Source organism: Nannospalax galili, unplaced genomic scaffold (assembly GCF_000622305.1).
Source record: "Nannospalax galili isolate Female #2095 unplaced genomic scaffold, S.galili_v1.0 scaffold441, whole genome shotgun sequence".
NCBI lineage: Eukaryota > Metazoa > Chordata > Mammalia > Rodentia > Spalacidae > Nannospalax > Nannospalax galili.
Window position 1 is genome coordinate 7,615,097 of NW_008348089.1, and position 25,969 is coordinate 7,641,065.

Here is a 25,969-nt window from a genome sequence, read left to right on the forward strand (position 1 = left end):
CAAATAGCTAACTAAGAAGAAAATATGGTTAAATGTTCAAGTCCATTTTGACAGGAGCAAACTGTGAAAGAGAACAGAAGGGATCTGAAAATTCAGAAGCCAGCTGGCCCAAAGGGCTTAAATCAGACCACAGAAAAGTGAGCCCTGATGTGGATGCATTTAACTTCTGAGACTGAAGACAATAAATCAGATGTGCCCCCCAAATGACCACACTTGAGTTCTTTAAAAAAAAAATTAGGCACAGCTGTATGCCCCATGACCTCTAGTTTTGGGAACAGGTAAGTCATCTCCATGGCCAAAAGGGATCCTGGGGACCACCTTTTGATGCTTCTGGAATACTAATATGCCTAACAACCCATGTCAGCTAAAGAAAAGGAAAATTAAAACTCTACCTAGAGACCTATATGGATGTCAAGAATAGTTGCGTTCGTTACTGTTCTGTTGCTGTGATAAAACACCATGAACAAGGCAACTTATAGAAGGAAGAGTTTATTTAAGCTTCTGGTTCCAGAAGGATAAAAGTTCATCATGGTGAAAGCACAGTGGTAGAGATGGCCAGAGTAGAAAGCTGAGCGTTCACATCTTCAGACATTTTCAGCTAGGAGAGAGAGAGGAAAAAAAAGGGAAATGGGGTAAGACTATGAACTCTCAAAGCCAGCCCTTAGTAATGTGCTTCCTTCAGCAAAGCCACACCCCCTAAAGATTTCATGAGCTCCCAAAACATTGCCTCCCACCAGGGACCATATATCAAGGGTTCAAATACTTGAGCCTACTGGGAGACATTTCTCATTCAAACCACCGTAGTAATCTTTGGTGAATACTTCCTCACAAGTTCACACTAATGTGAGGCACAGTAACTTCTCCTTGGGGCTCCAGAGGACCCGAATGTCAGATGACCATGTGACCAATACTCAGAGTGAGGACATTATGATGGACTTCTTCACTGCAGTCCTGCATTTATGACATAGCTGTAGAAGATGGCCATTTTCAACCACAATCATTGGTGTTTTGTAGACGTTCAGTTTCCAAAGAGGGCAGCTTCAATAGAAAAGCCCCAAACACAACAATTTGTAAAACTGTATGCTCTGATTTACATGGTAACATGCACAAATATGTACTAATTTATGTATATGGTCTTTCCTTTAACATAAATTATAAAACATCTTAACGTAATTACAGCTGGCAACCTCTACCAGACACTTTCATTAAGTATGAATAAAGACTCACAAGGATCTGCTCTTAGTTTTAAAACAGATTATTTTAAAAAATGGACCTTAGCATTTAGTACAGTACCCACACAGCAGTGGTGGTTAACGTAGTGCATTCAGTCCCAACTTGAATAGTTTGGACTGACACCTCTATTTGCCAGATAAATGCCTACTTGCCCACAACACTTTAATAAAGCAGCACTAATTCTGTAGGAGAAAAACTGTGACTATGGTATCTGAAATGCTAACTGTAGTTTTGAGCTCCTGCTGGGGATATTTTCAATATGTGACTACAGCTAACCTTGATTCAATGCTTACTATCTGGCAGGGAAAACATTGACGTATTTCATTGCATTTAATCAATGCATCAGTGTTCTGAAGTAGTATTACCTTTATTAATGCTGCAGATAGAGAAGTTAAATTAGGAAAGTGAAACAAGCTGCCCAAGGTCATACAATTACCAAGTATGTGTGTATAACAGCAAAGTGCTTCTAGCATGGGGAAGGAATGAATGAGGAATGATGCATAAAGGAAAAATCTACTGTGTCTAAATTAAACGATTGGTAAATGCAATATTTTTTACTTTTATATTTTCATAGAAGTAAATCCCAGCTTGGGTTTGTTTGGTTTTGTTTTCACAATGTGTGGTTAAAGACATGTTAAGATTTTTTTAAGCACCGAAATCATAGATAGTGGTTATCAAGTGCTTATTTTCCATAAAGGTGTAACAATGAGATTGGAACTTTGGCATTTAAAATTCTGCTCCTATTGTACCATCTGACTGTTTAGAGCTTTTGAAAAAATAGAAGTATTTGTCAGCCTAAAGGACCAAGGAGATCCATATACCCCAGAAGCAAGTAGAACTCATCCTGAATTTTCTGCTCCTGGGGGTAAAAGTGGCCCTAACAGAGGAAAGGGACATCATGATCTTTGACAATATGCCATTCCATACAGGAATCGGGAAGTTCCCTGTGCTCTGATCCATGCTCTCCAGGCAATGTCCTGATTGTGCTTCCTGAGTATTACTAGAAATGATTCCACTGACCTAAGCATTCTAGTTTGCTTGCCATTGCAATTCTTACTGTGGGTAAATAAATCCCAGTTATAGAGATGTGTCCATTTCTAAGAGTTTGAACATGATGATCCTATACCTGGAAAGCAGATCATCTCTTAGTGAACTGATAAAATCCATAAAATCTAGGGGAACAAACTCAAGATGTGATTAATTCACCAGATTCACCAGTATGTTCATTAACACGTACAAACGTATCAGGCTCTTGTACCCAGTAAGCTCTGCACACTACAGTAGCCATGCTAGTTGAGCTGGGAGAAAATAAGTCCAAGAATAAATAAATTTTCAAAACCCATTTCTTGCTGCCCAAATGGCCCCTCCCATAATCCACTTTTTCAAACACCTTATAAGAATTTAAAACACAATAAAACAGTAACAAGAACTCAAAACAGTATGCAGCAGAAAATCCTAATAAGCATACCTACCACACAAAACAGAACTCTAGGCTACATCCCAGGCACATGGTGACCTAGTGATGTTTTAGCAGGTTCTGGAACCCCAACAATGTGTTCTACAGAAGACAGTTATCCAGGTTCGGAAAATGAGTGAGAACTCAACTGTATAATGAAAAGAAGCAGGGCTCTTTGGAGAGTGAGACCTGGAGTTAGGAACAGACAAGGTAAATCAGGGACATCTTAAATCTCAGAATGTAAGAAAGTGCCAGAAGACAGAGGGATAGGGTGTGTCAGCCTGAAAGAGTGCTGGGAGCCAAAGCTGGAGCAATTTGAGTGACAATATAGTGATTGTATTAGACAATAACTGAAAGTAACAAATAGCCCAAGTCCATGCTATTATAAGTAACTGAATACATGCTTCAAGGGTGGGAAAGAGACCAACTTTGTGACAGAATAATTTCAAATAATTCAAATTTCAAAAGATAAACAGTGCAAGGATATTGATTAAACATTGTACATTGCTTTTTTTCGTGTGTGTGTGTGTGTGTGTGTGTGTGTGTGTATGTGTGCGTGCACTTGCCTCTACATGATTGTGGAGGTCATGACAAAGACGACCTGTGAGGGTCAGAATCAAGAGCAGCAAGAGAGAAGGACCAAGTCCCATACACAGAGCAGATCCATCAGAATAGCAGCTGAGTTTTCAATGGAAACTTTAAAACCAGAAGGTCTTATAGAGATATATTTCAAATATGTAAGGGACATAGATGCCAATATCTGGCAAAACTAACCATCATAACTGAAACAAAGGAAAAAACTTTCCATGATGAAAGTGGGCTAGAGGAATATATGACCAAGTTAGCCATACAGATGTACTGGGGGATGCTTTGGACAGAGAAAGATAAGCGTGTGTAAGAGGCTGAAGCAGAAAAATAAACAGTGCAAGGATATTGATTAAGCAAAGGAGGAACAAGAAAATAAACAAAAATTAAAATATGTCAGGAATTAGTAGCTACCTTTCAATAATAACTTTTAATGTTGATGGTCTCAATTCTCTTATCCAAAGACACAGGCTACTAGCTTGGATTAGAAAAAAGGATCCATTTTCTTTGCTCTCTCAAGAAACACACCTTATCAGTAGTGATCGTCACTACCTTGGAGTGAAAAGGAGGATAAAAATTATTCCAAGGACATGAAACCAGGAAACATGTAGGTGTCACTGTTCTAACATCTGATGAAATATACTTTAAAAAAGTAACCAGGTTAATAATGATCAAGGAAGGATAAAGACTTAGCAGATCTCTAAAAGAAATTCCACTACAGAATACTCAGCAAGGTCTAGCTAGCTCACTGTGTTAGTGCAGAGCTGGGAGCAGTGTTTGACAGACCTAGTCCCGGAGGGGGATGATGATGACCAGCTCACCAGGCTGGTCTGCAGCTCTCTAGCAGCAGGCTCTTGGCCTAGTTACAGAGTGGGAAGACTGCAGCAAAGTGGGCAGGGTTCTGACTAGCTCACCAGTGTGGGCTGGAGCATGCTAGCAGTGGGTTCTGAGCCTCATAAATATTTTTTAGATTTCTTAACATTATTACCGTTCAGGGAAATTCAAATCCAAACTACCTTGACATTCCATTTTACCCCAGTTAAGAATGGCATTCCTAGGCGGGGCATGGTGGCACATGCCTGTAGTCCCAGCACTTGAGAGGCACAGGCAGGCAGATCTCTGTGAGTTCAGGGTCAACCTGGTCTACATAGTGAGTTCCAGGACAGCTGGGGCTACAGGGAGGCCCTGTTTCAAAGAAAACAAATGACAATAAATGTTGGCAAGGATGCGCGTAAAGGGGAACTGTATACACTGTTGGTGGAGTATGAATGTATCAACAGCTAGAGCCACTACAGAAATCAGTGTGGAAAATGGAACCACCGTATCCCCCAGCTATACCACTCCTAGACATGCACTCAAAGAACTCTGTACACTATACCAGAGATACTGGTTCATCCATGTTCCAGGAAATGGAATTAACCTATATGTACATTGACTGATAAAAAGATAATACAGACATGTTATATTTGCACAATGGAATTTTATTAAGCACTAAAGACAAACGAAATTATGAAATGTGCAGGAAAATTGATGGAACTGGAAAACACACTGAGTGTAGTAATCCAGCCTCAGAAACACAAATGTCATGTGTTCCCTCTCATAGATGGATCCCATATTCACACTTTCAGATTTATGTATTCAAATTGCAAGGACTGTCTGTTCAGTGTTCTAGTTTGCCTTCAATTGCTGTAATAAAACACTCTGGTAAATACCAACTTGGGGAGGAAAGGGCTTATTTGCCTTGCATCTCCTGGGTCACAGTTCATCACTTAGGGAGCCCATGGTAGGAACTCAGAGCAGGAACCTAAAGGCAGGAGCTGAGGCACACACCATGGAGGAATGTTGCTTCCTGGCTTGCTCTCCTAGCCCATGCTCAACCTGCTTTCTTGTACAACACAGGACCATCTGACCAAGGGTAACACCACCCACAATTGACTGGGCCCTCCCACATCACTCAACAATCAAGAAAATGCCTCACAGACATGGTCACAGGCCAGGCTAATGGAGGAAATTCCCCAGTTAATGCTCTCTCAGCCCGGGTGCGTCAAGTTGACACATAAAGCTGTTCAGCACAACAAGCCAGGGTATAAGAAAGATTCATGAGGTGGGGAGCCTGGGAAGAAGACCAAATAGCAGGATTATAAAACCTACATAGGTTTATAAAGAGAGTAAAGGGATAAAAACTGAGTGGGAGGGTTTAAATGGGTATGGGGGATGAGGGAAGGGTGGGGATGGGTGAGAGGATCAATGAAAACTAATGATACATAAGAAAGTCATATAGAAATCTATTACTTTATAGACTAATGAGAAGGGAGAGCACTGCAAAAGGAGGAAAGTAGGAGGGATGGGGGAACACATTCATTATACATTATGTCTGTGTATGGAAATGTCCTTTTACAATACCACGAGCAATGAATATATACAGAACATAAAATATATAAATAAAAAGTAACTAAAACCTTGGTGCTTGCTACTTTGGAAATTTTTCTATAAATCAAATGATAGTCTAAATTTAAAGGTATATTTTAAAAGAATGATTGCTTTCTTCATGTTATATTAGTATAAAGTTCATTAAAGGTCTGTAAGGAAACATTTGGCATTCATGTGTTTTGACATTGGTAATTGTTCTGTGGAGATCAACTCTTCTCGAAAAAATAGCACTCATATCTAAGCAGCATTGCAATTCAATTATACACCAAATCAGCTCCTCTGCCATGCATATCCTACAAACAGAAGCTTTCTGACCTCTTTGGTAATAGAAGGATCTTTTGATAAGGCTTCTTAGTTCCCAGTAAAAGCTAAACCTTAAAATAATAAATGAAGAAAAACAAGGTCAATGAAATAATATTGTTGTTGTCAGTGCCCAGCTAAATCTGGAGGAAAAGGAGCAAGGTGTATTTTGAAGGGTTTCCCATGAGAAGCAGTGCTGTGAAGGGAGTTATTTATTCATTAAATAATCAATGCTCATTATGTGACAGCTAATCTGGAAACAGAGAAGAGGGGCAACAGTTGAGGGGAAAGAGGAGGAGGAGGGAGAATTTCAATTGTCTGATAAGTGCTGCAACTGCAGATCCCCCTACATGCCCATGCCGGGTTAAATATGCTGGGTCCTACCTCAGCACGTTGAGTCTCCTGGCATTATTACTGGCTAAGTATTCGGGTGCCATTCAAGATCTTGGAGAAAAAATAATCTCCATATTAAAAACTACCTAAAAAAATCATATCCATTTTTTCGAAAGGCATTTCTTAATGGTAATTTCTTTGTCTCCTTTAAATATTGGGCCTTCTACAGCTATCTGGGATTCTGTTATTCAACCGCCTCATGCCCACTTACAAGGAATAGTGACCTAAACATGTAGGTATGTCTTTAAAACGAGATCTGTAGTACCCAAAGGATTCTAAATGCAGCTCCTAAGTAAGTGGACAGTGTGATTTTTCCAGAATAATATCACAGATGGCTTTGCCATCTGTGCATGGCAGTGTCTGTCCTGACAAGTCAGCCATGGTCATTATTCTTTAAGAAGTTTTACTGAAGAATGTAACACTTGAAGTGTGTATTTCAGTAATTTTTATCAAATTAATATGTCCATATCACCATCATAACAATAAAGGATATCTTCATTGTGAGATTTTTTTTCTATTCCTTTAAGAAGTTGCACCCAACCTCAACACCAGGCAAGATTTCATTAATTTGCATCTCCTGGAAAGGGAAGCAGATGTCAGGCAGGATAAGCCATGAAAACAAATTAGGAGAAATGCTGTGAAAGATGAAGGGGAGAGAATCTAGGCAATCCTGGGGACTTCAAAGTAGCCTCGTTCTGACAGAGAACCCAGAAACACAAAAGAGAAAGAAACAGCAGCTAAGAAGAGGCTTGGACTGACCACAGTGACGTTCTTGGGAATGGCTGGTTTTGCCAAGTCAAGGTGTCCTTAAGCAATTTCCCACTGCAGTCACCTCATGTCTCAGGAATGGGCCTGAATAGTACCTCCTCCATGCTCAGTCACTGCTGGGCTTAGTAAGCTCTTGTACATCTACCCCAGCTTATCTAGTCACCTGCTGTTGCACTCTCCATGGTTTCCAATTTGCTTTATAATAAATAATATGCAAAGTATAAGTGTTATAAATAAGGCTACTATGAGCAGTTAGTTACTACTCTGTGTAAACATAAGTTTTTCGTTCTCTCATGTAAGTATAAAAGAGCAGGATTGCTGTGGCATATGGTAAACAGTTTAACATGAATTAGATTATATTAAGTGTCTGAGTTCTTTCTATATATTCTAAGTATATTTCTAAGTTTTCCTCTGTGTGTGTGTGTGTATGTGTGTTGGGGGGTGTCATCAGTCCACAGGCCTGTCAATCAGCTCTTGCTTGCTAGTGCCCTAAAGAGTCTCATCCTATTATAACATCAGCACAAAGTTGCTTAGATTCAAGCCAGACATAAGGGGAGTTTCTGGCATAAAGCATAAACCACTACTACAGGGCTCCAGTCTGCTCCTTTTCACATACACCCTGAATATTTCATCCTGTTCTGCGGCGTGTCTTTTCATCTGCAAGGCTAGGAAGCATCCTAAAAGTTCCTCATGTTTGAGGCTTCCATGATAGCCTGTGGAGATTTGGAAGGTGGCGGAACTCTTTGGAGGTACTGCCTAATGGAAGGAAGTATGTTGTGGGGGGAGTGCCCTAGACGAGGATCTTGGGGCCTCGTTCCTCTTGTTTTTCCTCTGTCTTGCTTCCCAGCTACTGAAGTGCACAGCCTGCTCCAGTACATTGTCTGACCCCAAACAATGGATCCACTGACTGTAAGCCAAAACGTTTGCCTACATGAACCAAAATAAGTCCTTCCTCTCTATATATTGATTTTTCTTTTACTCTTGTGTTTTGTCATTGTTGTGAACAAAAGTTCCCAGAAAAAAATAGCCTGCATCTTCAAACTGAACATTCTGCAAGGTTGATCTACTAATTAGCACTTCCATGATTGTGAAGAGTTTGGAATGTTGCAGGCCAAGGGCCTAATTACCATTTGTCTTAGGCATCTTTAGCTCCCAAAATAGCCATTTCATGACCCCATCTGTGTCTGACCTAACATATTGTGACTACCAGTTAAAAACCTTTTGAGTTATATGAACATAGCAGACCACCAGCTTCCACCAACCCAACGGCTAAGAAGCCTGTCGGATAACATGTAAGACTCATATCTGAATTCTCCTCGCTTTACTATAATCCACCTCTCTGATGTGTCCACCGACATGTTTGGCTTTTTGTTTGTTTTTAAATAATTTATTTTAATTATATGTGTATGAGAGTTTTGCCTGCATGTATGTAAGTGCACCCATGTTATGCAATGCCTGCAGAGGCCAGAGAGGACATCAAATCCTCTGGTCCTGTAGTTAGGGATGATGGTTAACCTCCATGTGGGTGCCGGGAACCAAACTCTGGTCCTCTGCAAGAGCAGTCAGTGCTCCTAATCACTGAGCCATCTCTCCAGACCCTCTACCAATATATTTGAAAAGTGTCTTGATTTATGGCTTTCCTTGCTCTGTTACTACAAAAACTTCATGAAAATGTAACCACAATGGAACATGGAATTTAGGGTGACCTGGGACATGGTCATTTATATCTGGGCCTAAGATAAACTACCTCTTTTTGAGGAGAGCTGTGCGTTTTGGTGGACACTGTGATGAAAAGTTACCCAACACACTGAAACTTTGTAATAATCACAATCCTGAGCCACAAACCATTAGCAAAATAAAAGTAGGTTACATTTAGTATATCCTTTGAATTTAATTTGCCACTTAGGGCAAACTCAAGTGTTATTAAAGCATCATTCTTCCCTGGATTTCGTTTCCTGCTCACTCTCAGGAGGAGGGTCATAAGAGGAGTCACAACAGGCATCTTGAGTCAATCTAGGAAGCTGGCCTAGTTAGCTCTAACTGTCAACTTGACACAACCTGAAGATATATGAGAGGAAAGCCTAGATTGAGGAATTGTCTAGATCAGATTGGCCTCAGGGCACATCTGTAGGAGGACTATGTTGGTTTATTAATTGATGCATGGCACCATTTTATGAGAAGGTGGTTCTGGACTATGTAAGAAAGCTAGCTTTGCATGAGCTTGTGAGCAAACCAACAAACAACATTCCTCCATGGTCTGCTTCAAGTTCCTGCTTGAGTTCCTGCTCTGACTTCCTTCATAAAATGGACTGTAACTCGTCAACTTAAACTCTTTCCTCCCATAAGTTGCTTTGGGTCATAGCATTTTATCATAGCAACACGATGAAATTGGAACAGAAACAGAGCATCTCAAAACTTAGGGAATCTTTAAGATACAAGAATTTGCTGGAATTTTTGATCCCACAGCATGGGATAAACACCTGATTATTTTTTAAGCAGTTACAATGACAGTCCTTTTTAATAATCACAGAGTAAACATTTTGTCCTTACTCCAGAGCTGGTGAACGCCACTAGCCAGGTGGAGGATTGTGACACTTGTTTGTCTTATGAAGTAGATGACTCCCTTCTTTCTCTGGTTTCTGCTGACCCATCATGGTACACCCTAAGCTGTGACCATAGGATGCTGTTCAAATGCAGTGCCATACTTATCTTTACTTGTAGGCAATGTTTAGTCTGTCCATTTGAAATTGTTGAGGTTTCACTTAGTGAAAGAAGGCCTGTGAACACCTCCTTAAATTCCAACTGGGAAAATCAAATTCTACTTGTTGAAATTAAATCTACTTTACTCTTTTCTTTCACTTCAAATTTCCAACTTGTCTTCTCCCAGTGGAGAGAACGGAATTAATAATAATGAGGAAAAAGAAACACAAACCAGGAAAGTGTCCCTTATTATGCCCAAGTCACCGTTGAAATCTCTGCATGCCCTGCCTCACCCCACTGCCACCATATCCCTATTGGAATATACTTCACAGTGCCCACTTTACTGGTGAGGAAATTGAAGTTTGGAAAAATTTAATAATTAAGACTAGGGAGATATTAGGTGGTCTCTCTTTCTCTCTCAGCCTCAAGTCCAAAATCATTGTTAGGCTTCCTTTTATTCTCATGAACAACTCTGAAGGGGCTCTCAGACCACCACCACTTCAGCCTCAACCTTAACTAAATCTAGCAGTGCACAGTGGATGTGTGGTCTCTGTGCACCCTGCCCTCTGCACCTAGTGACTTGATGTTGGCTGTCAGCTTTTTACCCACACCAACACAACTTTCAGTCTCCACATCAATATTTCCATGGTTTGACTTATTCTTTTCCCACCACTAATCCCACCAAAAGGGATATTAGTAAAACTAAATTCTGACCAGATTGGCTCCTTTTGTGGGTTTTTAATTCACACAGAGTAAAGGACAGGTCCTGCACAGACTACAGAGTGTTTATTATGGCTAGACCCATTCCCGCTTCTCCCTTACACAATCTGTGTGTCAGCCATTAATTGCTCTTTGATAACACCTTGTGTTTAAAGGTATTGGTTCCCCAAAGGACCATCTCTACCACTGATAATCCCCTTTCACCTGTTAACATTTGGATGGCACATTGCCTTCTTCTGGTCACTGGCCTAGCTCATCCTTACTCAGTGCTCATAACCAAGCATAGGATGCATTTAAAAATGTGTAATGCGTCACTTCCGGATAGGCTAAGTTGACTGTGATGGCTGATCTTAGTTGTCAACTTGACTGGATCTGGAATGGACTAAGAAGTAAGCTGATAGGCACACTTGGGAGTGATTTTCTTGATCAGGTTATTGAAGTGGCAAGGCTCACCCTAAATGTGAGCTGCACCTTCCAGTGGCAGTCCAGATGGATGGAGGTCAGAAGGAGGCTTTGTTTCTTGCCTGCTTCCCTTTGCACTCCACTGATGATTTCATCTACCCTGTTGCCACCACTGCTGCCGCAGTCTCTCACTGATAACAGAACCCAGTTTCTTTAGGCTTCCAATGTGGACTGAAAAACCAGAGTATCACCAGGAATCCTCCAGACCTTGGGTGCCAGATTGGAGCCAAGCAGTTACCAGGCTCTCAGCTTCTTCTGTATGAAAACAGCCATTGCTGGACTTCCCAGACTGTACCATATAAGCCAATCTAGTAAATCCCCTTTTTATTGCAATTCATCCAAGCACTTTCTGGAGCACCCTCACTGTCACAGCTCCATATTAATACAGATACCTTCTTGTTCTGAATGATGCTATTGCTTCTTTCCCTTCCTCACAGCTAAGGTAAAACAGACATTGGTTAATCCAGACTCTGTGAAATGTTAGTGATAGAATGACGAAACCAAGTCTTAGACACTTTAGACATGCTCTGGAAGGGACCACTGTATAATACCAACCACACCCTTGGGATGAACAGGCAAGAAAAGCAGGGGCTGTGTTCTAATATATAAGGTTTTCCTCCTCTCTTCCTCAACACAACATAGGATACTCACTCCTGATTTCCTGGATATTAGCCAACTTTGCTGAAGTAACAAACAGCCCCCAGTTTCAGTGACTTCCTACAGCAAATGCATTTTCCCCATTTCTGTTAAATACAACTACAGCTCTCTCCAGGTAGAGGTACAGCTTTGCAGGTTTCTCATCTGAGGACTCAGGAGGCAAAACCATCACCATCCAGAACTTGCTATAAGTTGCCCCACACAGTCACATTCTAATATTCTATCACAAACTATGACATCAGTGACTGATAGCCTGGAGTTTCTCCAACAACAAACGAACTCTCTCACCAGAGCTGTGCTTCACAAAAGAACATTGGACTTAATAACTGCTGGACATGGGAAGGGTATATGATATTGGGAAAAAAGATACTGTTTCTTTGTAAATGAATCAAATGTTGTTGAAACCAATGTTAACACTCTCAAAAACTTTGTAATCTATTTGGCTTAACAATCCCTTGTTTGCATGGCTCCTACCCCTTGATAATACTGTGTATTATGCTTGCTCACTATTTTTTAAGATTTCTTTGCTGACAGTTACTGTTATTGGTGAAAATCACTACAGAACAGGTCATGGTCAGTTATCAAACTTTGGATTCTCCCGAGATGAGATGAGCAGGCCCTTAGGGCTGGTAATGGCGCTTCTTCATATTTAAATCAAAGAGGAGGAGATGTTGGGGACCTCTGTTGTGTAAAGTAGAAGTTTCTGCAGATGACTCCTTTCAGCAGAGTACCTGGCATCTTCCTAACTCTCCTTTGAAGTAGCCGCCATAGAAAACATGGCCTCTGGCTCTGGAAATACCATGCTTTCCTGTGTGATTTTTCAAGCAGTCTGACAGTCTGGCAGCCTGGCGGGAGCCCATTTCCACACGTAAATGAGGCATCCCCAAAATACCTATCAGCTAAAGCTTTTACCACTGCCCCTACAATATAAAAATATCCTAGTCTTCTCTCAATAATTTGGAGCTAGAAGCGGAGCTGGAAGAAGGAGCTGGAGCTAGGAACTAGAGCTGGGACACTGAATAAAGAGCTGTACCACTGAATCTGACTGAGCTGAGTCTGTGTCTTCTGCCTGCAATCTAGTCTCCCCAGGGGACAACATTCCTCCGTCACTAACTCACGGATCCCAGCTTCAGCCGCCCCGTACTTTCCCACGTGGTCCAGTGGCCAGTGGAACTCACATATTAAGGAAAGTACACGGGTGAAATAAGGGCGGGACCCGGCTAGACAACACTCCAGCAGCAGAGAGCCATGGAAGACACAGGGAAGCAGCAGAGAGAACCCCCGCAGAACTCGCTGCCTTCCAGACCACGTGTAGGGGACCGATCCCCGCAGGACCGCGCGCCCCATATGGCCCTTTCTCATTGTGTCATGAGGGGGAAGGAAGCCATGGTCCTAGCACAGAGGCAAGACTTTCGCACTTCATCACGGGGTTGTGATCATTGCCATTGTTTTCCCCATCATCTATTGGAAACAATACTTCTTGTTCAGCTGATGAACATGCTAGCCACAGGTAATCATGTCTGTTAAGCATCTTGCTGTTGCCAAACAGAAATACCAACTAAAATTCCTACACACAATAAAGATTATTTATTAAGGTAGCCATAGTGTGATGAGAACAGGCTTCAGGTATGCCTGGGTGTGAAGGCTAAACTACATCATCAAGAACCTCCAGCTTTATCTCAGGGAATCTCTGATGGCTGCCAGCTGCAGCTGGAATAATTCATGCTTTGGTTTGCTACCCCAGGAATTGACCACAAGTTCCATGCTCTACTCTGAATGAAACAACTTGTGACAAATTCTCAGGACTGAAACAATCACGGTTAGTAAAAGAATGTGAGCTGGCAAATTGACTTCTGCCCACAAAGCCTCCTGGCTCTGTTGAATGGAGAAAAGATAAGGTCAGCACAGGAGAAGTAACAAAGCAGGCCCATAGTGGGAGTCAGAGAGTTGGCATGCAGTCATAATGCTGCCTTGTAAACTTTATCGGTGTTAAGGAGTATGTCACTGTCATACAAAGAGGTAAGACACTCTAACAAAGAACATACCATATTTATATATCCATGAGAATTCAGTGTGCTTCTAACAGAAAACACGACAAGTAATTCGAATCTGGGTTTTAGAAACTTCCAGTATATTTTTCTACTATGAAGACTTATATTTGTAAAACAAATTGCCCAGTATTTAGGAGCTCTTCATTTCTGAATGAAAAAATAATACCTCACTATAAATTGATAAATATTTGTGGTGAGAAAATATAAATCTGTTCCATGGCCCTTAAGATCTATCTCTGATGGCCTCAGGGTTATTGGAGACCCCAGGTATAACCTAGCCTAGCTTGATTCACTCTTTTATCATAGACAGAATATCCTTTACCGGGCAAGAGACAGCCATATGAGGACACTATATTCTAATTGAGGAGGAAGGAATTGTAAATTAGCATACCTAACGTATCCCAAACATCAAATCTCTTTTTTCCCAAAAAAGAGCTTGCTCTTACACCCAGAGCAGGGCTTGGGAAAACAAGCCATATGGCAGTATGTGGGGATACTGAACAGGACAGATTCTGGAGAATCCAGCTTACAAATACGGCTTCAATCTTTTATTTGAAGTTTCTGGGATTTCCAGAGCATCAGCCACGGTCATACCAAAGGAAATGCCAAAACTGTATTCTAAACACAAATAGAAGTGATTTTGTATTATCTGTTTTTGTTCTTCTCCACCAGCTTGGAAAATTGAGCCAACTGCATGTGAGCTTCTCAGTCACAGTGAGACAGACTGCAGCCTCTTCTGAATTATTCATGTTAATTACAGAGGAGAAATGTCATGAATAAATTAATTTTACAGATGAACAAAAATATCTGTAATTCCGTGACATATTGTATTTCTCTTTGAAATAGAATGTTTCACAGTACATTAGAGTTATTTATAAAGCTTGTCTATTAGTCTTGGAGATTAGGGGTACCCCCCAGTTATAAGAAATTGAGACAGTCACTCAAAGAACAAAAATCATGCAGTCACAGTTGGACATTTCAAAGGATTTTGAGTATTATAGAAGACATGGATAAGAATACTGAGATTCACCCAACAGTCAGATAATGTTGTGACATTGCTATTGGGAACACAAGAGGCCTGGGGAGGAGCAACGTGGGGGAATCATGAATTCCAGAGCAGAGTATTGAAGAATGGGGTGCGTGGACAGTTGGTGAGGGAGCGAACAATGACCATGTGGTGAGACCAGCAGATTCTAGGCTTGCCAAGAAAACCAAGCTACTCCCTAGCGACCTGGCCACTCCAGAGGAAGTCCGGGCTGGCTGCTGCTGCACCTGCATCAGCATCACAAGTGGTTATAGCGATTTAGATTAAAGTGTTGTCATTCGGAGAGCTGAGGGTCTGGAGGGAGTATTTATAAAGTGTAAACATCTGGATGCCAGAATTGATCAATAATCATGAACACTGGGTTTGGTCCCTATGCAAAGTTGTTAACAAATTAAACAGATATTTTTTAAGTTCATTAAAATTTGAAAATTATTGTTCTGGGGTGTTGAATCCATAATATAATCTCCAATGCAAATAAATGAGTCAAATGCCTGGACACCACCAGGCATCACAACCCAATCATTGAATGTTTTTACAGTTCCCAAGTTGAGTCTCATATGGTCAATTTGAAAACAGCTTGTCTAGGAAACTAGAGAGAACCTGTTTTCCTGTTTTCTGTTTTTATTCTTTCATTCCTTTTCATGCCCTCAGTGACATTTCAGAGCAAATCACCATCTATTTCATTGAGTATTAGAACCCACTTTTCTATCATTAAAGTAATGACCATCTGTATTTGTGTCCGTGTGTGCCAAAATTCTGAAACAAATCTATAAGCTAGTATAAACATCTTTGCATACCTTCACCCCAAAACATAATCCAGGTAATTGTGAGAGTATCATGACCACAAAATGTTTAGAGAGAAAGGATTTAGTAGTCTTGATCCCTGAGTGTTAGAATTAAACATTCCAAGAGCTCTTTGTTTCATGAACATAGTTTGGTGGTGACATGTCTTTCTGCATGTGTGACTGTTATCAGCTACTCGTGAGTTTTCCAGTATGTATTCCTTCTTGCCTGAACACATGCTTGTTGCAAGAGCATTTTGGAGACACAGTGGAAAGACTTTATGTCCCTTATTCATGATGTATTCATTTATCGCTATAATGACAACACTGTCTTTTAAATGAACTACTGTCCTCACACCCATATCCACAGTCACTCTTCAATGGTGGCTTCTACTGAGTTATAAAGGGACAAAGGATATACTTAACCATGACTTAATTTTTGATTGTACCAGGACATACAAAAATATCTGTGGGCTAGTCTCTATTTGCTTTAGGTAGGAACGATGACAAAGACAATAAAGGCTATCAAAACTGTGACTGTGGGGGATGACTGCATTTGTTTTGTTCACAGAAATAATGGAAGCAGCAGAATGTTTAGCACATTAATAACCAAGAAACAGTAAAAGCAGCGCACTGCTCATCTCTCCCTGGTGAAGTTCTCAGTGGCATCTGTCTAGGGCCAGAGGTGTTTCATTAGAAATGAATGTTTCTGAACAGAGTATAAAACATGGTCCTATCTGATTCCAGGTGTGGTAAGTGACGAAACAGTTGTCCTTCTAACTGAAATCTTTCTACATAATGACCATGTGAAAAGGCAAAGGCAAAATCTATTACAAGTGTGAGCTTTCTTGCCTTCCTAATAATGTCCTCAGACTAGTATGTGCACTCAGTAGTGTCCTTGCATGAGAAAACCTAATCAGATCTTATTTTGCTCTCAACCTTGTAATTAATAGAACCATCATAAGCATCTATAATACTGGACAATTTTTTTTGTACAATAACCCAAATATACTTACTACTATCTTCTTGAGGTTAAAAATAAAACTGATCTCATGGATGGAGGAGGCCAATACAAGGTGAGTCTGGGATGCCTTGCTGTAGCAAAAAGGAAGTAGTTAAAAACAAAATGGCAGTTTATTTCAAAGGGACAAAGGAGCTTGTCCAAAAAAGACACTAGTAATCAAAGCTGGGACAATTTGAAGCAACAAAAATAACCAATATGCATTGCGTATAATTCAGTATATCAACTATATACCCAATGGTCATACCATTGTGAATAAATGACAAAAAATTGGGAGAGAAGAGACAAGTCTTTCTTAGAGGCTTTCAAATAATTTATATAAGTACTCTTCCCTCTGAAGTAGAGCTGAATCCCTTGTATGTGTGTGGTGGTGTGTGTGCGGGTATGTGTATGAAATAAATTTATTTATTTGATTTCAAATAATAAAATAGAAGAAGAGAAAACCAATAACTTTGTAGTAGAGAAACCTGAAAAGCACATCCTTGGCCCGATAATCCAGGTTGTCATCAGCAGTGATGAGCCAAATGATGCAGCCACATGAAAGAAGGCTGAGAAATTTCCCAGACTGGAAGGGACCAAAGGAGCAGACAAGTGTTGTGTCCTGAGGACAACTAAATACTGTTCTGTGTCCTGGATGAATCCTAGACCAGTTGAGAACATTAAATCCTAATGTCCAACTCACAGCATCCATCAGTGTACTGGTGCTGGGTGTTAGTTCTGACAAGTGTATCCTGGTCATGTAGATGTCAACAGTAGCAAAGATCAGGTCAGTGGTACTTAGAATATTCCACACTCTTCATGCTGTCTGCAAGACTTTGCTGCAAATCTAAAACTAGTCCAAACTAAAAATGTATTAAAATTATAAAAGGCAATCAGGTTAACATTCTAAAAACATGTTGTAGAATATTGTCAAAGGAGAAATATTTGACACATGATATGCACATAATTTTTAAATTATGTGAATATGGTGTTTGTGAAAGAGAAGTTGAGAACATGCTATGGAAATTTTCTGTAGAAAATTCAATAAGGCTTCACTTCATTCTGACAATTCAGGAATTCTTCCTGTGTATAATATAAGTTGGTTCTCTTTTACTACAAGAAATAAAAGTTTATCATCCAAATATTTTCAAGGGGTAATTTTCTCACCTCAATCAAACTTGAGATGATTCAATATAGCAAAATGTGCAAAGATTTCGCTTGAGGTTCTGTTACCATTCACTGTTAGACCTCTAACCCAGCCATGCTGCTGACTCTTCTGCTGATCGCCAAGGATTACTCACTCTTGGTCTCCAGCTGTCTATGCTTGGCTCTAGCTGAGGTCTCAAAGACTCAGTCTTTATTCTGTTGTCTGAAAGGAGTAAAAGAATCTGGAGCAGAGTTTATTTCCATCATTAAAATGCTCCTTTGCAAGGGCCATGTCTCTGAAAAGCCCACATCTGAGCTCAAGGGGTAGATCCCAGAGCTGGCAGAATCTTTAAGAGGTGGCTCCTGAAGGGAGGCTCCAGGTTCACTTCTGGTGTCCTCCATGGAATTCTGGGAAGCTTTTCTCTTATCTCTAGACCAGGAGGTACACACTTTGCTCTGTCTGCTGCTTCCTTGCTGAGTGCCTTGACTTAGGCCCCAGCCTTGGGCCAACTGATGATGGACCTCCCAAACAGCAAAAATAGATCTTTTCTCTTTGTGAGTTGGTGTATCTCATGTTTTTGTGACAGCAACAAACGTGTAACATAAAATTTACGTATTTTCATCGTTTGGATAGTCTTAAAAATTAGCTTAGCCACCTTTGACAGTTTTTCTGAGTGGCCTGAGGATCATCTGCCTTGAATTCACCTGGGATGCTGAGTCCGACCTAGAGTACTGACCTGGCTCCTGGCTATGTTTTGGTCTGCCATTGTAGAAGTCACAATTCTGGACTTGCCACCATTTTTATCCCCAGTTTTAGTTTCCTTCTAGGGAAAAATGTGGAATTTTGGGGCCATCGCCTAGCTCCAGATGATGTTAAGGCGCTCTCAAGTTCAGAGGCTGGGAGGAGTAGGAATTAATCCTCTCTTAGGAAGTCTATCATCAGTTTGAAAATAAAGAGTGTATGAAATTAGAGCTTTTTGTGACTACATTCATCTCCACATTTCCTGGGAAGCTGTCCAGCTAGGATGCCTACTGAGCCACAGCTGCATGGTGCTTTGCTGAGAGCGTACTTATGTAGTTAAGCATAATTTCCCCTGACTCGTTTTTCTCTCTTGAGAGGGCTTCTTTCTACACTTGCTGGATGAATAATAGAGTGGGTGCTACCTAGTGTCAAATAGGATTAGGCTGAAATCCCGAAGAACAGATTGTTGTAGCTGACACCAACTGGTTTAAATTTTTCCTGAAATTAGACTCTTCTTTGCAAGTTTAGACTAGTTGGAAGGTGTGTATATGTTTTACGCTTCTTGGTTTTTCTTCAGTAGACAGTTTCCACTCTGGACACAGTGTTCTCAGTGTCTTCTCATGTTGTTTGAAGTAGCCAAATGAACTTTCATGCTAATTAGCTTTAAACAACAAAAAATGCTTCTATTCACACAGTATCCAGCTCCAAATTGGCATTATCTTATTTATGTCATGTTTTGGAGACATAATAACTGCTTGTTATTAACTGCAGATCAGAACTGGAATAAATTAAATGTAAATGGGCCATTTAAGAAAAGCAGTGGGAAGTGTCCTGAAAGCAACATCCCTTGGTTTAATTCACTGGTGTTTTTCCCATAAAATACTGATGTTGACTTCGTAACTCAAAAATACCTCTATTTAAATTGATTTATAAATGCCTTACTAAAAAAATAAGACCTTTAAAAAAAGTGATTGCTGCTGATTGAGCCTTAAGAATCAGACAAAACAAATCCAAAGAACTACTCACTATTCCTGCTGCTAGCCAGACTTGTCTGGAACCTCCCCACAGGCTCCTGACCATAACATAGGCAGAAGGTTGTCTGTGGCACTCCCATGGCAAATTTAATAGAGACAAGTAATATTTAAAATAAATTATTTTGTTCTTTTAATATTCAGTCAGATTAGTCACAACTCAGTCTTATATTATACAATCCTTTCCATGATTTTTTGACTGTGTGTGTGTGTGTGTGTGTGTGTGTGTGTGTGTGTGTGTGTGTGTTCTGGAAAATACATGTATTTTCTTGATATTGAGGTATGGGGTAAAAGATAGACTTTACAGCTTGAGAAGACAAATTAGGCCTCTTTTGTGTAAAACTTCATTCATTCAGCAAATACTCCCTTGGTCCTTACCACGCATGGCATCCGAAGTGTGAAGAGAAGCTGAATCCTGTGCCTGTTCCCTGCTGTCATGGAGCTGTCATAGACCATTATTTCATTCCTGAAAGTATAATCATTTCTGTCACTTTCCTCATAGATGGGTTCATCACTTATTAGTTATCAGTATGTTTTGTTACACAATACAACAAAAAGGAAATAGAAAGTTTACCATTGTAGAAGCTATAAGCATGTATTAATATTAAAATAATTCAGGATCAAGGCACTAAGAGTTTTGTAGGACTACTGATCAAAGCACTTATTATATAGTTCAGTCAACAAATGACAAAACAAGAAAAAAGAAATGTATCAGATACGATGCTCATTTATGATGTAAAAATCACACTTCCTAAAAGTTAGAAAATGGATCTTTTAGAATTTTATCAGAACAAACCAACCCTGAGCACAGATGTAGAAACTTGTGTTCCTGAAGTAATGATATGATATAAATAAATAGTATCTTATAAAAATGTGAAGGGAAGTTCTTGCAGCTGGAGAGGTGATTCAGAGGTTAAGAGCACTGGCTGCTCTTGCAGAGGACCTGGGTTCAAATCCCAGCACTCACATGGTGGCTAACAACCATCCATAACTCCAGTTTTAGGGAATCTGACACCTTCTTCTCACTTCCACAAGCACTGTACAGCATCGGTGCACTATACATGCCGGCAATACACTCATACTCATAAAATTAAAAAAATATTTTTATTGTGAAATTCTTAACCTTTATAGATAGTTCTTATTTAGAAAATTATGTAGATTAATTACATTAATTTTCTGTAATTCATTAAAATCTCAGAAAGCAGTTCATCATAAGATTAATTACATTCATACTAAAAATTGAAGTCTAGCCATGTGAGTACCTATTCAATAAATTCAAAAGCTACCTAGAAACTGGTTTCTGCCAACTTCCACTTCATCTTAATCCAACCGTTCACCATTACTAAGTCAGTCATGGATTTCTTCTGATTGTCAAGGAAACCACAATATGAAGAGGACTGAAAATTGTGATAATCCCATTTCCCATAAACCTGTAAACAAGAGATAAACCTAGTAGAGAAGGCATAAATCCATGCACCATCCCACTGGGGAAAGTGGGCTTCAAGTTCCCTTCACCGAAAGGCTCTTCAAATGTGTGGCATGCTGTTTATAGTATGAAAAAAAAGGACAAGGAAGAATCTGAAGGAATCTTCAAGAGGCAAAAGGATAAGTGAAGAAATTAATGAACCCTGCAGTGTGACGACAGCATTCATTGCAAACAAGCTTCCTTGTTTGTCCAATTTAAAAGTTGGAATCTCGGGGCTGGAGAGATGGCTCAGTGGTTAAGAACACTGGTTGTTCTTGCACAAGACCCGGGTTCAAATCCCAGCACTCACATGGCAGCTAACAACTGTCTGTAACTCCAGTCCCAGGGTATCCAACAGCCTCTTCTGACCTCTGTGGGCATTGCATGACATGGGTGCACTTACCTACATGTAGGCAATGCATGCATACTCATAAAAATAAAAAACAAAATAAAAAAATAACATAGAATAAAAGTTGGAATCTTGAGCCTGAAATTCTGCCAGTATTGCTTGTCTCTGTTACACATTAGGAACATTTTACTTATTAGCATAACATAATCAATTTTTCAGAAGGTTTAATGAAAAAGAAAACCTTCAGCAATAATATTTTTGTACATCCTTAAATGGTTTTGCAAAAAGAACTTTATTAAAACTCTAGAATTTAAGTTTGAAGGGGGCTGGAGAGATGGCTCAGTTGGTTAAGAACACTTGCTGTTCTTCCAGAGGACCCGGTTTCTATTCCCAGCACCTACATGGCAGATAACAACTGTCCATAACTCCAGTTTCAGGTTATCTGACACCCTCCTTTGGTCTCTGCATGGGTGTTGAATGCACATGGCATACTTACACACATGCAGGCAAAACGCTCATACACATAAAATAAAAATAACAAAATATTTTAAAAGAAAAATTAGATGTGTGAAGGGTTTTCAGTTTCTCCCTTTAAATTTTGAAGATATAAGACAAATTTAGACAAAAAATAGGAAAAGGAAGAAAAGGAAGAAAGGAGGAGGAAGAAGGGAGGAAGATGAGGAGGAAGAGAGAAAAAAATGTTAAGAATGCATTGGAATTTTATCATGACTCGTTCTGATCCCTTAAGGACCCACGTGAAAGCAGGAGGCCAGTTGGAAAAACTTGTGCAAGATATTGATAGTAAGGAAGGTGAAAGATAACGTTCAGCTATTTAGTGTAGACCAAAACAGATCCCACACAGGCACCTGCTCCAATCATGAGCCCACATATGTGGCATAGGTCTGTACTTTCTTTATTGACAAGTTACCTCCCTGTTATATTGACAAGTTACCTCCCTGTTATAGCCCCTCATACTTCTCCTTAGCAACTTTCCATTCACTGATCCTTGCCCTGCTGCCTGGGCCTAAACCCTGACCCATTCAGGCTGTGTTCAGAGTGAAGCACAGTTCTGTACTGAAATCTCTTTCCCCTCTTGCTACACTTCCTGAATAAGGTCTGATCTTACTGCTGTAATTACTGTCTGTCTCTGGTTTGCTATAACAGTATCAGTTGGGTATTTCAATGCCCATCTCTCTGTGTGGTCCGCTCTTTAAAATGCTACGAATATGAGTACGAAAGCTAAGCTGAGTCCCTGCTCTGCAGTTCTCTCACATCTCTTCCTCCTTAAGTAGCCGACAGAAAAATAAGTGCTTCAAAAACATAAATAAATTAGAAGTCATAAGAATGAATCTTATCAAATATTAAGGATATGGGTACCTTTTGCTGTCTTAAATATTTGCTTCTGCCAATGAATACATATGTTCAGATTTGCAAATTTGATTTTTAAGGTGTTCTTCACACTAAATAATTTTTAAACTAGAAAAGTCCAAAAATCTTTAAATCAGCTATTAACAGAGCTTTCAAGTTTTAAAGATTAAAAAAGAAAGTTCAAAATCTATTTAGCTTGCTTAGAATTCATTTGACAGTCTTCTCTAAATGGAAACAGTAAATGAAATGCAATGATTTAAGGCACACAGGCTTTCTCTAGAATAATAATGGCTTTTCCAAATGAATATTTGATGTCCCATATTTTCTCAAGAGCCAATTTAAATTGCTTTGTGAAAGACGTTCATCATGCTGTGGCCCGCTGCCCTAGGGGTGCTATCTGAAACATCGGCTGCTCCAGCTGCCCTTCTCTTCACCCAGGACATCCCTATTTCGACACGTAACACATTTCGTTTTTATTGCTGCTTGTCCCCACTGTACTGTGCACAGGAAAGGGGAACTGTACTAACTTTGTGGTCATTTTTCACACAGATACTAAATATTAGCTCATGTAGTTCACATTTTAAATAGAAAAAAGCACATCATTTTCTATAAAAGTACAAATGTGAACAACTGTAATAGTAACAATTATGCAAGTTTTACAGTGCTTCACCACTTGAAAATTACTTTTGCATACATTTTCTCACTTGAAGATCTGTACAAGTCTCTGGAATGAATATAGTAGTTTATTATCTTAACAGCAAATGGAAATCTAAATTCAAGAAGGTTTCATTTACTCTGCCTAAATATCTAACTGCAGGGACATTCAACAATTCGTGGAAGAAATTAGCTTTCATCTCTTAGAGGTTCCATGTGTAAACTATGTATAACCCTTTGCTAAAACAGAACTTCTGAAAAATGTGAAGAATAACACACATGTGACATAGGGCATCATTTTGCTTTGCTCTGTGGTGAGAGTGGGGAAAAATTCGACTGCCTAGCTATAATTCAAATACAATGTTTGCTACAATAGGTTTTATTATATTTAAGGTACAATTTGTCTTTCTGGTATAAATGAAACATAGCGCTAAGAGTTTAGTCACAAAATGTTACCATCCTGTGAGCTTCATCTAGAACAGGACAGTATGTGATCAATTCCCTTATTACCAAGTAAAACAATCAACCAAATGTTCCACCAATGCAGTTCATGTCAGAGGTCTGGAACAGGTTGGCTTAGAATGAAAGGACCTTGTCCATTAAGAGGACACTGGCAAAGTCCATGGGAGATCCTACTCATCAGACTTCCCTTTAAAAACCTCAGGTAAGCGCCTCTTTCATTTACAGCACAGATAAAATGGAATGCTACTTTTTTCTGTATTGATCATTATATCTTATGAACGCATGTATAAGCTTATGTTCCACGCGTATTTATATCTTTGAAGTAACAATGAACAACGAATACAGTGTTGTGATTTAAGCATACCTGTGAATTTGAGCTGTGAAATATGTACTGCTTAAGCTCATCTGTGACTTTGAACAGCTTAGTTAATGCTATTTAAGCACGTATGCAAACCTTGGGGCTCAGGTACAAATGTCCCATTGGGAAATCTTTTCTCCTTAGTGTCACAAGGGCCTTAAGTTTCTGACAGTTTCCCTTTGTTTTCCTTCCTGTCCTTGTCATCCAAACCATCCTAGCAGGGAATAAAAATCAGTGAGATGCTTTGCAACCAGCTTCAAAAAAAGCCACCTTTCTCTAATGAGGCACTGAGAGGAGACAGCCATGATGGGATAAAATGACAGTTATGTGGAACTTTCTATACTTCTGGTACACTTTTCACTAGAAACAGATGAAAGTTAGGAAATCTAGATGATCAGGAAAAATATTGCAAAAAAAATCATAGCCAGCTATAACTACTACATGAAAACATACTGCTTTGAAATTTATTTATAATTCAGTACAACCAGAGTTCAAATATATCGAGAGTTCCAATTTTAAATTATGTTGGGCATTATTTTAATTTTCTAGTGAGATGCTTTCAAAATAATTTTATGTCCTAAACATCCAGTACTAATAAGATGAAAATATTTCCCCAACTGAAAAAGAAAATTTGAATCATCTGAGATCCCGTCAAACAGCACAGAATTACTCTCGTCCTGACAAAAGCCACTGCAGGGGAAGAGGTTCATCCCGATTCTGCGTTCCTGGGTGAGCACCAGTTTGTGAGTAAAACATAGATAAAGATCAGAACTAATATTGAGTCATGCATAGTCCTGTGTCAGCCCTAGAGGAGGAAGAGTGAAAGTCATGTGAAACATTCCTGTACATCCTTTTCTCCAGCATAACTATAAGGTTATATCTCCATTCCCCATTTCTACTTAAATAGAAGTTGTAAATTTGGTGACTTAAAATTTCCAGTCTTCAATGCAGACAAATAAATGTGTTTGAATGAAGCAGGGAAGGGGCTAGAGGCTCCCATGTTGTCACGTCAGGTGTCAGCCATGTGGACTTGTCTGGAGAACTCCTGGATACTCGGGAACCCACCTATACAACTACTTGAGAAAGGTTTTCCCACTTGTCTTTGGAAGTAAAAGATTGATATCAAGCAGAGTCCCTCACATTGTTGTCTATCCAGACTCCATGTTCTCCTATAAGAGCCCTCAGGAAAAATTCTTACATGGAGGCAGAAATTGATTTTACAGAGGAGTTTTTGAAGATTAGATTAAATGGTATATCCTCCATATAATCTCTGTCAGAGCCTATTCTCATATCACATACACCATATGTGCTTAAAGGCAATTAATGTATGGAAGCTGGAACCCAAAGATCACCAAAAAATGACCAAAGGCTAGTAGGATAAAAACAATTTTTTTAAAAAGCTGTTAGTCTACAAACCAGAAGTAATGTATTAAGCAGGGTTCTCTATAGAAATAGAACCAATATAGTAAGAAGTTTATTACATAGTGACTCACACTATTATGAAGACTGAAAAACCACAGTAGTGTTGTTTCAAGAAGGCTTGAAGGTTAGAAAGTCAACCATAGTTTTCAGTCTGGCTCTGACAAACATGAGAGTCCTGGGCATGGTAGATGAGTTCAAATTTCAAGCCTTCAGAGAATGAATTCAGCCTTCCTTTGCCTTTTTTTGTTCTATTTAAACTCTAAGTAGGTTTTAGGGTGCCCCATTCCCTATGCTAGAAAGGACTATTAGATTTCCTCAGTCCATCAGTTCAAATGCATGTCTCTAGAAATGCTTTCACAGACATATCAAGAAATAATGGTTAACTAGTGT

At 39.6% G+C, this 25,969-nt stretch overlaps 1 long non-coding RNA gene across 1 annotated transcript in view; it reads right to left on the bottom strand.

Annotated features, from left to right (window-relative positions):
• Positions 1-508: 508 nt before the first annotated feature.
• The window catches only part of LOC115072311, a 103,868-nt gene continuing 78,407 nt past the window's right edge, over positions 509-25,969 (bottom strand). The window contains exons 2-4 of the long non-coding RNA XR_003851353.1: positions 19,880-19,967; positions 16,599-16,677; positions 509-598 (exon numbers count right to left, since the gene is read on the bottom strand). This is a non-coding gene — a long non-coding RNA (uncharacterized LOC115072311). The remainder of the gene's footprint in view (positions 599-16,598; positions 16,678-19,879; positions 19,968-25,969) is intronic.